Source organism: Podarcis erhardii (genome assembly GCF_964252035.2).
Source record: "Podarcis erhardii genome assembly, chromosome: 1".
NCBI classification, from domain to species: domain Eukaryota; kingdom Metazoa; phylum Chordata; class Lepidosauria; order Squamata; family Lacertidae; genus Podarcis; species Podarcis erhardii.
The window spans coordinates 117423004-117437260 of NC_138497.1; the positions used below are offsets into that span (position 1 = coordinate 117423004).

The window sequence follows — 14257 nt, forward strand, 5'->3', positions numbered from 1 at the left end:
CGCCACTGGTTACAACAAAAACATCAAAGTCTCGTGGGACTTTTCAGGCTGACACATTTATTGTGGCATAAGCTTTCTTGGTCTTGAAGTCCCCTTCATCAGATGCATGAAGTATTATCCTCAAACACTGGAAGAAATTTATATCTATAAACACACACGGTTTGTTGCAAAATGCCATGAAATACAAGAAGGATACGGATTTTTTAATTTTTAACAAAGATGAAGAAAGACCAATAAGGAGTTACATGATTTCCTTCCATGTATCTAATCACGTTGAATCACTTATTTATTCACGAATGATCATCTATAATCAGAAAGTTCAACCCTCAGCCATTTACAAATTCACTGGTAGTCTGCTCTGAATTGTTTTTGTTTATTCCAACCCAGCACCCTCTCGCTGCCTCCTGCTTCATTCAACAAAACCAGGTTTCTCCCAAATAGCGCACGAAGCCTTCAGAGAGAATATTGCTGCAAAACTGAGGAGCTTTATTTCTTTTCTGAAATACCAACTGCTTGTGAACTCTGCTTGAACCTAACAAGGAGGCAAAGGGCCATAAATCACATGGACAATGCTCTACTGTTTGGTGGCTCATCTTTTTAGATCTACACACACACACACGCACACATTTTCTCCCTCTTTCCTTATTTTCTTCCCTTCCCTTCTCTCTTTTAAAACAACAACAACAACCCTAATGGCACGTTTTGCTTTTGCCAGGATGTCATACGCTAAAAGCAATGGGGTTCTTTTCGTAGGTAACACCCAAGCACTTAGTGGTTTGGCCCGAACTGTTTACAAGCTGCGTGGGAGGCAGAGCAGGGAGCAGAATTCGCTCCCGAGCCTTAGGAAGCCACAAAATATCCGTGCCCGTGTTTCGAATTTCCTTTTGCAAGCATCTAGAGAGGTTAACCTTGTCTGAACCGTTGTGCTATTAGGCAGAGTAATGGATCCCATTGTTCCCTTACTACTACTCTCAATCCACTGCGAGGAATAATCTCTCCAAATCAAACTGACTACGGGGCGTGGGGGCGGAGAATGAGAGTCTCAGCAACTACCTACCCCCTTCCACACACCCCTCTCTCTCTCACACACACACCCCACCACCACGCACAAAACACCACGTGCCACAGAAGAGCCCCCAAACTCCGCTTCTGACAAGTTCCCGGGCTCTGACAATTGCGTTCGATCGGATCCCCAACCCGCATATTCATACGAAGCAAGTCCTCTACTAATGCGTCCACTACACTTAATTCTGCTGCGGATCAATACCTAATATGATCTCGAATAAATAAAAAGCAGTAAGAGAGAGAGGGGGGGAGAGGGAGAGGCCGGAGGAGTGGTTAATAAGCAGCCGGAGTTCTCACTGCGCATATCAATGCACCTGTCACGGTGCTGTGTAGCAAAATTTATGACTTGCTGGCGCTAGGGCAGTAAACGCTTCAGTAAGGAATGAAAGCAGCGAAGGGGGGAAGAAGAAGTAGGAGAAGGAGAGAGAAAGAAAAAGAAGGGGGCTGGTGGGGGGGAGGGGAAAGACCCGGGCACGGCGGAGTGTAAGACAGGCTGCGTAGGAAGGGGAGACCGGCGAAAGAATGCCCCAGTCTGCAAAAAAATTCCCTTCTCTTGCAGCCTACGAGGGGGCAGATCAGTATATAAAAGGGCCGAGCCGTTGTCCTTTTGGCGCTTTCCCCGCTTCTAAAGCATGGCTGATATTCACACCGCGCCGTGGCAACCTCTAAGTATGTTCGGAGTCCGGGAGAAGCCCTTTTCTACTGACGGAAGGACTCTCCGGGTCTTTGCTGGGAAGAAATGCAGGGTTGAACCGAGCGATCCGCTGCGGCCGCCAGGAAAGAGCCTGAGGAAATGAGCTATTCTTCGAGGGAGGGGGAGAGAGAAATGGGTGATGGATGTAAATTGACCATAACTGCCATATTCTATCACCGTCCTACTGGATCATTTTGGCTATCACCGCCATGCTGGCAGAGGCATTGTGTATATTCGGTGTTATGAGCTTGTACACAGGAGCTCATGCGTTATGATGATATGTAGATGCTTCTCTTCCTTCTGTTCATCTGTTTGTTTCCAGTAACTCGCAGTCTACAACATAGTCATGCTCTCTCAGTACATTGGCTCGAAGGGCATATATATACAGTGTGTGTGTGTGTATGTATATATATACTGTATATATATATATATATAGGCATAGACTTCATCTGTAGCCTTGGGGAAGATACGTCGTGTTGGGAAGAGAGCTAGCTTGACACTATGTATGCTCCTTGAGTAAATCTACTTCGAGCGTAACTGTGTAGTAAACCTCGAGTTGGGGGAACGGGGCATGATCCATTAAAAAAAGGAGCACGTTAAAACCCAACAGGGTTCAACGGCAGATATCTGAAATGCTTAGCTAGTGCGGAATCATGACTACATTTTCCTCCAGCCTTTGGTTTCATGTCCTTAGACGGTCGCTGACATCTGCGTTTTGTGGGACCGAGCAGGATCCTTGTGGTACAGCTTCATCAAAGGCTTTTCCTAGCCCACCACCATCTTTAATAATGATCTACTGAAGCGGCATGATAGGATATCAATTCTGCTTAGGCAAAACAAAATAACCTCCGTGGCAATAACCTTTTATCTATGTACTCCAAGTATTTGTTTGAGGCCACTGAATATTAACAATATTTTTTTTTTTGAAAATCGATTGTCAGTTACATTATATCATGTGTATTAGTGCTCCTAGGGGGATGAACTGCCAGGATTCCCCCCCCACACACACACAAATACACGCTTCCTGCTCCATTTAAAATCCATCATCTACTGGTAAACCTCACGTGGAGAAAGAAAAGTAACAAATGTAGCCGAAACCATATTTTTAAAAAAACAAACACTCACCACAGTTACGTTTTTTCTTGTACTGTATTTTATCTGTAACACTTTTGATAGGATCTTCAGATTCCTTTGGAAAAAACGTGGAGATGTACCTGGAACAAAGGGGAAAACTCAGTGGATCCCCCCCCCCGTCGCGTTTTTAACCAGGGGCATCATAAATAATGTATATATTAGGCAGAGCTAATACATGTATAATGCAATAGGACATGCTCCCAGATAGGTGCGCAGAGGGGCTGCAGTCCTCTTTGACTTTACGGTTTTAAGCGGGTTTCTTTTTCTTTGTTAAAAATGATGTCTAACTTTCTTTTTATTGAAATATTATACCCAAAGTGCTGGAGCAACTTTGAGCTTGGGATATACTCTGTGTGCAAATCTACACAGAATCAGAGTCACACGCATCCATGCACACATACATGCCTTTCTTTCTCTCTCCCCCCCCCCTTAATATTTAACCATTTGGGGAAATAAGGAATTGCAGAAGCCCTGAACTCAAACTTTCAGAATATTTTTCACACGCACACATGCACAGGGCTCCATAGCATCTCTATGTGCCCGGCTGAGAATGGAGAAGAAATACCTCCCCCAAAATTGTAGTTGTTGTGAGCAGGAACTTTACAAGCACCCACAAAAAGCGGGTTTGGTGTACTCCAGCGCCAGTACACCCCGCGCCCCAGAAAGCCATATGCATCAGGCGTATGAAGACAAGGAAAACAGGGTTGAAGGCAACAGCATTCTACTCCGAAGAATGGAAAGCTAGCAGGGAGACCCCCGCGCCATAACCCGAGGCTCATGCATTATGTATGGATGTAGTGAGCTTGGGTATGTCACAGGGAGAAAAACCCGGACATCACACACCCCTTCCAGATTCTTAGCAGCCCTTCTGCACTTTTCACACGAGGGCTGCTCCATGCAAGACGCAGCCAGATTATTATTATTATTATTATTATTATTATTATTATTATTATTATTATTATTATTATTATTATTTTGCTGATGCTAAGGAGTGATTTACCTACCCTCCCTCCCCAGAAAACCAGCTCGCGCCATTAATTTGGGGCTACCGTTACCATTTCGCATCGGAAATCTGCCAACTAAGAACTTTGAAGAACATTAACAGAGCTAGTAGGTAGGGCAAGTGGGCAGGCGGTGGGGAATCCCTCCTCCATGAAGCCTGGGTCATTATAAAGAGAAATATCTAACAAGCATAAGCCTTTGAAATGACCTTTGGCTTGTATAGCAATAACTCACCACTTAATGAACAACCAGCGGAAGCCCCCTTCAAGAGCTGGCAAGGAATCGAGATTCCAACTTTTCTTCTCTTATCCCTCTCCAAGCCCAACTGGGAAGCAAAGCAGCCCCTTCCTTCTCTCTTTCCCCGAGCCACCTCTAATTTATGCCGACAAAGTGGAGTTTGTGGCGAAGTGGAGCTGGCTGGTCACACACGATGCTCTAACCAGATCTTTGGTCTTCCAAGGCCTGTGCCCAGCAAACGTCTTATATAATACATCCACGTGGGCGGACGTCAACTTTAAGTGGTTTTATTTATTTTTTTCGCCCTAACCCCTTTCAAAACGCAGTTCATTAGAAATAAGCAGTGCCTCTGTGCGTGTGTACAGTATAAGAAGAAAGCTTAAGTTGAAGGGGGAGTGTGGTCAGCATCAGAGAAGCCCCTGAGCTGAAGGATCATTATTTGCACATACAAAAAAAGGCAGACATTGTTACCCGCTGTTGATTAACGTGGTAAGTTTTCATTTTGTGTCTAATTAATTATCGACTTCTGAATCCTTCTACAGCAGCAATAAGACAACGCAGAAAGATGCTGATGGGAAACTCTCTCTCTCTCTCTTTAACAAAAAAAAAACAAAGAAAGAGTAAGCAAAAGTAAATGTTTAACATGCTAGTTTGGGGTTTGTTTTGATGCGCAAACTGTCGCCCGAGTTTCCTGTCTTCTGCCGCAGCCTTGGGCGCCTCCTGAGCAGAAGCGGCTTCCAGAAACAGAGACCTCAAGCCTGAGCTCTCCCCCAAGGACTGTCAGGGATTTGCTGAGACCCCAGGGCCGATCTCTGAGGATTCCCCAGAGCGCGCCCACTCCAAGATAGAGAGAGATGATTGAAATTTTAGGTGAAGTTCCAAGCAGGAGACTCCTCCGCCGCGTAAAGAAATGAAATGCCGCTTGTCGTAATTGGATTCAGCGGACTAACTTGTCAGGCCCGCAGCTTGGAGGCAAAAGGGACTCTAAAGGTGCGTGGAATGGGGCGGGGGTGGGGGTGGGAAAGTCGCTTGCTTCGAAACCTCTTCTGATAGAGACCAGCGCAGAACATTTACCAAAGTGCTGCTTTCTTCCCCTTTCCATTGTTTAGCGAAAATAATACGAATTAACACTATGTGTAGGATGTGCGGAGTGGTGGAAACTTGCGTGGGGGAACGACATAAAGATCATGTGTCTATTCATTCCTTTTCTACATGATCATACGATGAGCTGAAAGCTATGCATTACTTCCTAGGGAGCAAGTCCCACTGAACTTAGTTGGACTTAACTTCTAAGTGAACGTCCATTAAGACTGGACTGCATGAGCAGAACGCTGCACGCTTACGATGCAGCAAGTTTTCATTGAAATCAGTTCGATTATTCCAGGTAAAAATGCTGTGGATTCAAGAATACCGGGATGCTATTCGCAGTGCTAGTTGTAAATTCCCACTGAAATCATCTAGACTGAAATCCAAGTAAGACAGCGATCCTTTCCTTACTTACCTGGGAGTGATCTGCATTGAGTTCAATGTGCAAGATTGCTCTCAAAGTGGATTTAAACCGGAGTGGCTTTTAAGGCCCCTGATTTTAAACAGGATCGAGTTTCTTTGGATGTAAAGAAACGGAGTAAAAGACAAATGAGCTATCTACCCGCTCGATATTTTTAATAATGTGATCCCTGCTTGATGGCAATTGGCCGCAGTCCAGCACAGAGCTCAGTACACCTGTGTTGCAGTCCCAAAGGCACCTAGTGAGTAAGTCCCGTTGAATTCAGTGGGATTTACTTCCGAGTAAACAGGCGGCGCAGATGCGGCTGCACTGTTTGTTACTATATGTGGGATTGGTTGCGCCTAACTCTGATGAGTTGTAGCTCTTATTTATTTCGATTATGGGGTGGTTCATACACACAGGCAGATACACAGACCCTAGGAAACGCCGCTGTAGATGGAGCCATGAAAAATATTTCAGAAGTATGACAAAAAAGTGGTTCCCCACCCCCACCCCCCAGCATTTTGCTTTTGTTTGTTTCTTGCGGGAGGGAACAATTCAGAGAAGGTGGCAGATTCATTGTAAAACAAACGCGAAGTATGAAGGGCGAGTCAACGTTTCCAGAAAGAGCCACCAGAAGCAATAGGCAGTGACACGATTTCCACTAGTTGTGTTTAGAATATTTTATATATATATATATATATATATATATATATATATATATATATATGCATGTGTATATACACACACACAGTGAATGAGAGAGAATTCCATTAAGTCTGACAGTCCGAGGCTAACAGAGCAGTCTAGAGCCATTGAAATACATAGGATGCTTGCCATAGGACATGAATCCTAACCCAAACTGTTACTTTTTGGTTTCTTGTTTGAACACAAATATATGTCTTCCTTTGAAGTGCCTAATGGAAAATCCTCTTTCCCCCCACTTCCAGGTCACCCCAGCACTTGATGTCTTGGGTTGGGGAAATGCAACGCAGAAAAGCCCTAAGTTTACTACCACTACAGCCTCCACAACAACAAAACATATTATTACGTCTATACATGCATATATATAGTTCTATAGACTACTAGCACGTTCTATTTCATCTCCCATTACCTTGGTGGTGGGGAGTGGGGGGCGGGCAGAAAAAAAAGGGGATCTGGGATTCAGGATTCCATCTTTGTTCAAGCTCATGCAGTCGCTTACCTGTATCCTAAAACTGTCCTCTTCGGTCAGAAATTGCGCGCTTTCAGCTTGGAAGATATAGCCTTCCTCCTTTGTTCTGTAGACAATACACTCCTAAACCTGATCTTGCGGGTCTGCTCGAGCATTTCCATAGACCAGTATTCCCGGTAGAATATATTTTTTTTCAAGAGCAAGCCAAGATTGCAGCAGCTCCAATAAAAGAGGGCGAATGGATTCTGAGTTCGTTAGGTTTAATAATAATTTCGGAAATCCTTCACAATCAACCCCATGGAATAAAAAAATAAAGCCAGCTGGTCAAGCTTATCGTTTTGCTTTGTTTGTAAATAACAAGCGATGAGGCCACATATGCATCATCTTTTCAATTATAGCTATATATATTTTATCTTAAAAAAAAAAAAAGAGCCGCCGAAGAAGCCTTCGGTAATAAGAAATACAGGCGCTGCCTTAAAATATAAGCATATTTGTTCACGTGATCCTGAGAGAGGAGATGGTTCTGATTAAGGCTGGAACTTTCACTCGGGTTATCCTCTGTAAATCCTCCCCCATGTATCCTCGGTCTAGGTGGCTGCGGAGCTGGGGTGGGCTAACCCACAGGGCCAAAGGCACCCACAAAACCTTCCTAGGTGGGGCGGGGAGCGAGTCGTAATAACCTGCTCTAGTCAAGGTGTCCATTCACTGTCCAAGTGCCCAGGGGCATCACACACACAGCGTAGTTTTCAGAGCCCTCTTTAGAAATCCACATTGGCTTCATCACCTTAGCAAACTATTTCACAGAGTAGGTAGGGATGGTGATGAGGAGGAGCGGGCGTGGGGGGCGGCGGCGGCGGCGGGAGGGAGGGAGAGATTGGGGTTGAGGTTGGGGAGGGGGTTTGCAGACCTTGTCGGATATTCGCGGCAAGTTGAACCAACATCACAGCAAATTTGGCTCCAGGATCTCTATAGGGTTATAATAACCCGCGATCACAACGAATTGCGGGGTGGGGGGGCCTCATGTTAATAGTAGGGGTGGGGCTTGTTCCCCATTGCTCCTCAAAATAATTTTTATAGTTTCATAATGAAGGAAGATGTGTGGGCTTGCCTTGCTTTGCTATTTCTGTAAAATCCACTGACGATAGAGGGTGGCTGTAACTCTGTCTTAGTTACCCTTCCATTGTATAGAATAATCTCGTTCTTTTCACCTTTCTTGTTGTTGTAGGGGACAAACAAATTCGGCAAAGTTGGGTTTGGTCTACGATGAAGGTTGAAGATCAACCTTGTCTTCATGGCTTAATAGAGAGCTCCTGGTGTTGGGGAAGCATCTGATCTCTGTCCTACTCTGTCCTAAGTCTCGCTTGTATTTATGTCTGTGTAGAAACCTTCTTCAGATACAACCATCTCGCGAGTTTGTCACACAAATAATGTCCGAAGCAAGTCAGATTATTTCGCAGCGTTGTTGTTGTTACTATGATGATGATGATGATGATGATGACGATGATTACTATTACAGCTCTTTTGTCTAGTGTCTCTAAAAGTAACTTGGAGCTATAAAAGCGCCCAACCTAATCTAGAATCTCCTAAGATTTCATTACCATCCAAAGCATGGGGAACTTGACAGTAATGTATTACCTTACAATACGCACCATAAGTGTGTGGTAGCATTTATCTAAATTACTCTGCTTTATCCTGACTTTGCAAACCAGTCTTTTTTTTTTTAAACACAAACACACACACACCACACACACGGGGTGGGTGGGTGGGTGGGTGGTGGAAGAGGAGATAAATTGTAGTCCTGTTATCAAAGCTCAAGCAGAAACTCATATTCAAGAATCTGCTGTCACTTAAAACCTGCGGGCACAGGATCCAGCCGCGTTTTATGCATTTCTGGAGTCTGACTACATGCATGCTCACAGGGGAGTAAGCTCCTGAGACATAATTCCAGGTAAATCCCAGGTACTCAGGATTGCATCCCATTGCCTCCGATGGTTCCAGTGGGAACGAAGCATATGAGCTGAATTGGGAGCCCTCTATATAGTTCCTGTCAGATGTCTCTTCGTCTAGCTGTAAAACCTGTCGCGTCGGAAATAAAAGCTGGTTCCAAAAATAATTTAACCTAAGAAACGCATACTAACAAAATCAAGCAGAGATAAAAGGAATAAGGATGCTGAAGAAGAAGCGGGAGAAGCGACTTCTAAATATTTTCAGGGGGGTGGGGTGGGGTGGGGTGGAGATCGCACCTTCCAGAAGGGCCACCTATAAATTATGCGGCTAAAACAAACAAGCAAGCAACAACCCTACGAAATTAAGGCTGAAAACGCTGCAAGCCAAGTGTGAAGCTCACCGAGAGGGCGGGAGGTGAGGGGGACTCCCAGTTTGGCCGAGATGTGCCTGCGTAAAGGATCTAAGGCTTTTTCAGTCCAAGCATATGTTCATAGAGCAATAAAATGGAAAGATTTACAGTCCTTGCTGGGCCTCCTTCTTTCTCTTTCTCCCCCTTCCACGTCGTACCACCCCTCCATCACACACACACAAACGCAGGCGATCAGCATCGCACCCTTCCAGGAATTACTTACGATGATTTATAACAATAAACCCGGCAATTGTCAAACTGATAAAATATACTGGGCGATACGCAGGAATCAGCGTTATCATTAAAGGGCCTTTTCCGTTTAGGTTCGGAGTTTCTTTGCCTCTCTCCCTCTCTGTGTCTGTGTCTCTTGCTCTGTCTCTTGTGTAGTTTGGGATTCTTTCTGGGACAAACCAGAAAGATATATATAAACTTTGCTCGTGTGTGTGTGTGTGTGTGTGTGTGCGCGCGCGCGCGCGCGTGGACAAATTCGGAAAGAGCAAATCTGATTCTTAAGTCACTATCCCAAACCAAAAGCATTTGTCATCTTTGAATAATTGAATTAATGCGTTATTGTTTGAATGTATAATTCATAACGCAGGAAACTCTGTCTTTGTCCTGACACATAGCGGAAGTAATAAAAAATATGTATTATTATTATTATTATTATTATTATTATTATTATTACACAAGCTCTCCAAGTAACGCGTAAGAAAGACCACACCGCTTGCCAGAAACAAAACAAAGCATTTCCAAAGAGCCAAAGGCTTAGGAAGATAGCTCTTGGCTTTGTGATATACACACCCATATATGTATATGTGCCTATGTATTTGCGTGCATAGTTCTATCTATGTGTACACACACAAATGCATAGACAGACACACGCACTGCAGTTCAAAATTCCCATTTGCTAAAGCGAGTCTTTTCCCCGCCACCCAAAACAAAACAATACCCAGACTGGCTGGGTGTCTTCTACAAAATATCCAATGCCGACTCCAGTGGGACTGTCCCCATCTTCAGGTATCCCACCCCTCAATGGTTCCAGAACGCCATCCCTCCCCACAAATATAATGCCGAACGGAACATCTGAAATCACCCACGTCTTTGTGTGACGGCACCATAGTGTATAGCCTAACCGGGTCGGGAGGGTGGCGGCGGTGGAGTGCCCTTAGAATTCATTATCTCTTGCTTAAAGTCTGCCTTGGGTAAAATTTCAACTCCGTTTTATAGCCTTCTATTATGACGCAAAGGAAAAAAAAATTTACGACCCTCGCTTGAAAAGAAGATCAGGGCCTTTTCTCACCATTTAAGAATGGGGCAGCAGATGCCCTGACAGCTATCATTGTTCCCAGTAAGATATAAACAACCAGTAAATCTTCACCCATTTCCCCACACAAGCAGCTTTTGGCCAGACCTCCCTTCTCTCTCTCTCTCTCTCTCTCTCTCTCTCTCTCTCTCTCTCTCTCTCCTCTCTTTCTCTTCTGCTGTGGAACATAGAAAGATCATTTCCTTATTCAGTACCGGAATATCTCATAATAAAGAGTAAACATTGGGGTGTCTCTCCCCCCCGCAATATGCCTACTACAGCTTCTGACTAGGGCAGAGTTGCAAATCAGGAGGAGAAGGGCCCCTATTTGTCAAACATTTGACAGCTAAGTTCATTAAGGATTTCGAAATATAAAAGGAAAGAAAGAAAATGTGTACCTACCAAGCTCCGCTTTCTTTCTTTCTTTTATTATTGGTAATTTCCCCCCCTTCGGCTGTAGCCAAAGAGCTAGGTGTGCATAGAAAGAGCCTGCGCCCCTTTGTATATTATATTCTTGGGATCTCTTCAGTTTTCAAGTCTGATAGAGTCCTTTGCTTGGCAGATTAATGACGACTCCGTGTTTCTTAAGGGACGCGCTGAATTAATTATTTCGCCCATCACGTGGTCAGGACTTGGAGAAAAATCTATTCTTATCATCTTCCTTGCACTTTGAGAGGCTGTCTGCTGTGACTCTTCCCTAGCAAAAGATGATTTGGGTCTACATGGTTAGATTTAACCCTCTCCTCCTCCTCCTCCACCTCCTCCACTACCACCATCTTCCTGACACACACACGCACGAAAGAAAATAAAAGAAATCGGGGGTGGGGGGAGCTTTGGCAAACATGGCCGATGGAAGCTACTTGAGGGGCTCCATTGAAAAGTCCCTGTTTACTATACTGTAGAGAGGATTTGTTCTGGATCCTGCCTCTCACCCCCCCCCAGCCCCGCCCCGCTTCCGCACCATAAGGACTAGCGGCGAGGCAATATACAAACTGGAATTGATGGCAACGGGAGGAGCACAAGGCAGCTGAGAAGCCTTCAGCGTAAATTTGTGTCCTGAATCTTTACCACTCGTGGCTGTGGCGGTGCGCTGACAAACAAACACACAACAATCCCTCATCAGTCTCTCCTGTCTAAAGGTGGGGGGGATCATACTTCGCTCCAATACATGGATGGGGGTTCCTTGTTTTCATTCTTCCAGGCTGGATGATTTGGTTTTGGATTCCAGTTTTGGCTGCTCTTCCAAGAGAAGACAAGTCAACATGTGTAAAAGGGGGAAGAAGGCGGGGGAGCGAGGGGGAAACAAATCAAAATACATCCGATAAAAATAGCGCCATCGACCTCCTAGACAGATAAATGCTTTATTGCTGTCAGGGGTGTTTATGTCGGAAGGAAGGAGGAGCCTTTCATGTTAGAAGTCTACAGGAACTTTCTGAGTGCTCAAGTCGTCTACAGATTGATTCCTAAGGAATATAAGATAATAGGTTCCTAGGAACAAAAAAAGGGGGAGGCCTGTTTCTATCTGCAGAGTGTGGACTTCAAGTTTGGGCGGTTATTCCTCCACAGAATGATTCTGATTCATATACAGCAGGCTTTCCCAAACTTGGGTCTCCAGCTGTTTTGGACTACAATTCCCATCATCCCAGACCACTGGTCCTGCTAGCTAGGGATGATGGGTGTTGTAGTCCAAAAGCAGCTGGAGACCCATGTTTGGGAAACCCTGCTATATAGCAATACCACCTATCACACAGAAACAAGTACGATGGGTCCAATTGACCTTACCTTCTATCAGTTAACACAGCAACGATAATGTGGGATAAGGCTATCAATGGCTACTAGTCAAGATGGCCATGGGCTATGTACTATCACTGGTGTCAGAGCAGTATGCCTCTGAATACTAGTTGCTGGGAATCTCAAGTGGGGAGAGTGCTGATGCAACCAGGTCCTATCAGTGGGCTTCCCATAAGCCTCTGCTTGGTCACTGTGAGAACAGGATGCTGGACTAGGTGGGGCTTTGGTCTGATCAGCTATTACTGTGCTCTTAAGTACAACAGAAGGCAATTGATATCCATGTGTTGAAGGCCTCGATTTTTGATTGTGACTCCTGTGTTGCCAGCACATTATTAAGCCACATTAATTCTGGAACTACTCCATTCATCAACTGAGTGAGACTAATCCCAGCACCATTAAAACTGTTAAAACCATTAAAGCCAAGGTGAGTTCTGCCATACTTTTCAGCGACATGTAGGTTACATCTCGGTTTTGTGGATTCTTGTCTAAAGTTGCAGTCCAAAAAAAAACACCAAAAAACAGCTAGAGAATAAATTCCACTTATTAGTTAATTTTGCTAGAATTCTAATATCCAAATTCTGTGTGTGTGTTTGCTCTCAAGCAAGTGAGTTCAGTGGTGTTCAGTTAAACATATGTCCCAAGTAAGCAGGCATTGGATTTTCAGCTGGGGAAAAAACACCTATTAAAATCCATTACTTATAACACATCCACTACCCAGTTACCTGGGAGTATGTACAAATGAACCCAGTGGAACTTACCTCTAAAAAGACATCTACAGTATAGGATTGCATTTATGGGAAGCAATTCACCTGAGAGCAGGGAAGGCAAACTTTTTAAGTCTGAGGGAGTGTGTTTGCATCTTTTGCCAATCAAATATGAGATGTGGTGTGTAGAGCAATGTACCATAATATTCAAAGCTTGTATCAGCCATGAGCTCATCAGGAGGCCTTAGGGATACCATCACCTTTCATCCTCAGGCTCCCATCTGTGACATTTAATAATGATATTGGGCTACCCTTACAGCTACTCGTGTGCCTTACAGTATATCCATACTGAGAATACAACCACCCACCCACTATACTCAGAAGTAAGGTAAGTGAGTATGGGTTTTCAGACTGAGACTTGATGCCCTAAAAATTGACTAAAAGGCTTTAGCAATAATTGGGACTCTAATCTTCAATACACTGGACCAGATCCAAAGAGCTTAATTAATCTCACCTAGGTGCTTTGTTGAGCTGGAGGGAAATTCCTGTTTTTAAGTTGGGAGAGTTTGCATACAAACACACACAAAATGCTTTCAAAATCCCTATCAGCTTGTTATGAGATTGGAGGAGGGCCTGCTGTCTGAGAAAGGCCACCCAAGCTGCATATGCACTTAAGGAATTAGTTACAAGTTTTTTGGGATCATGGTGAAAACTTGGAAGTAAGTCCAACTGAAATAAGTAGGATACTGTCAAATATATCTGATAATATTAAAGGCTTAGGAAAGAGAGTGAAAGGAGGCAAAGTCACAGCCTATTTTAACATGCTGTCACCTATTATATATTTTTATTTCCCCCCTTCCTTTCTCCTATTTTTGTAAACCATCCTGGGAGCCTGGCTGAAAGGCGGGATAGAAATATGTAAAATAAATACATTTAAATGTAAATGGCGGTTGCCACAGCTTTTGATACACATGCCCCCCCTCCCTATCCACAATTAATCAGCCATAATCTCCACTGAAAACAGTGAGGTTTCATTCCAAATCTGACTGTGTCCCTAAATAAATTTATTTGGAAGCAACTGCAGCTGGGATTAGTGAAATTTACTTCTGAGTCAATATGCTTGGGCTGAACTATAAAAGGTCCTATGCAAACTTACTTGAAAGCAAGCCTGTGGAACCCAGTGGGTTTAATATAAACATAATTGGGTTTCCAATGTAAGGCAGCAAGCCTTTGCACCCTTACTTGGAAATGAGCCCTATTGAAATCAGCGATACTTACTTCTCAATACAGGATAGGATAAGATAGGTTCTT

At 44.1% G+C, this 14257-nt stretch overlaps 1 protein-coding gene across 8 annotated transcripts in view; it reads right to left on the reverse strand.

The window, feature by feature from the left end:
• The window catches only part of HOXD3 (homeobox D3), a 51836-nt gene that overhangs the window by 11612 nt on the left and 25967 nt on the right, over positions 1 to 14257 (reverse strand). Inside the window, exons 1-2 of one of the 8 annotated variants that reach the window (XM_081842291.1) lie at positions 8001 to 10635; positions 4130 to 7011 (exon numbers count right to left, since the gene is read on the reverse strand). The exons of 4 other annotated variants lie outside the window; for them this stretch is intronic. The gene's annotated coding sequence lies outside the window, so the exon portion shown is untranslated. Of the gene's footprint in view, positions 1 to 6; positions 2250 to 4129; positions 7573 to 8000; positions 10636 to 14257 lie in introns of those variants that run through there. 3 more of the 8 variants (XM_081842290.1, XM_081842289.1, XM_081842287.1) reach the window with 3 other exon arrangements.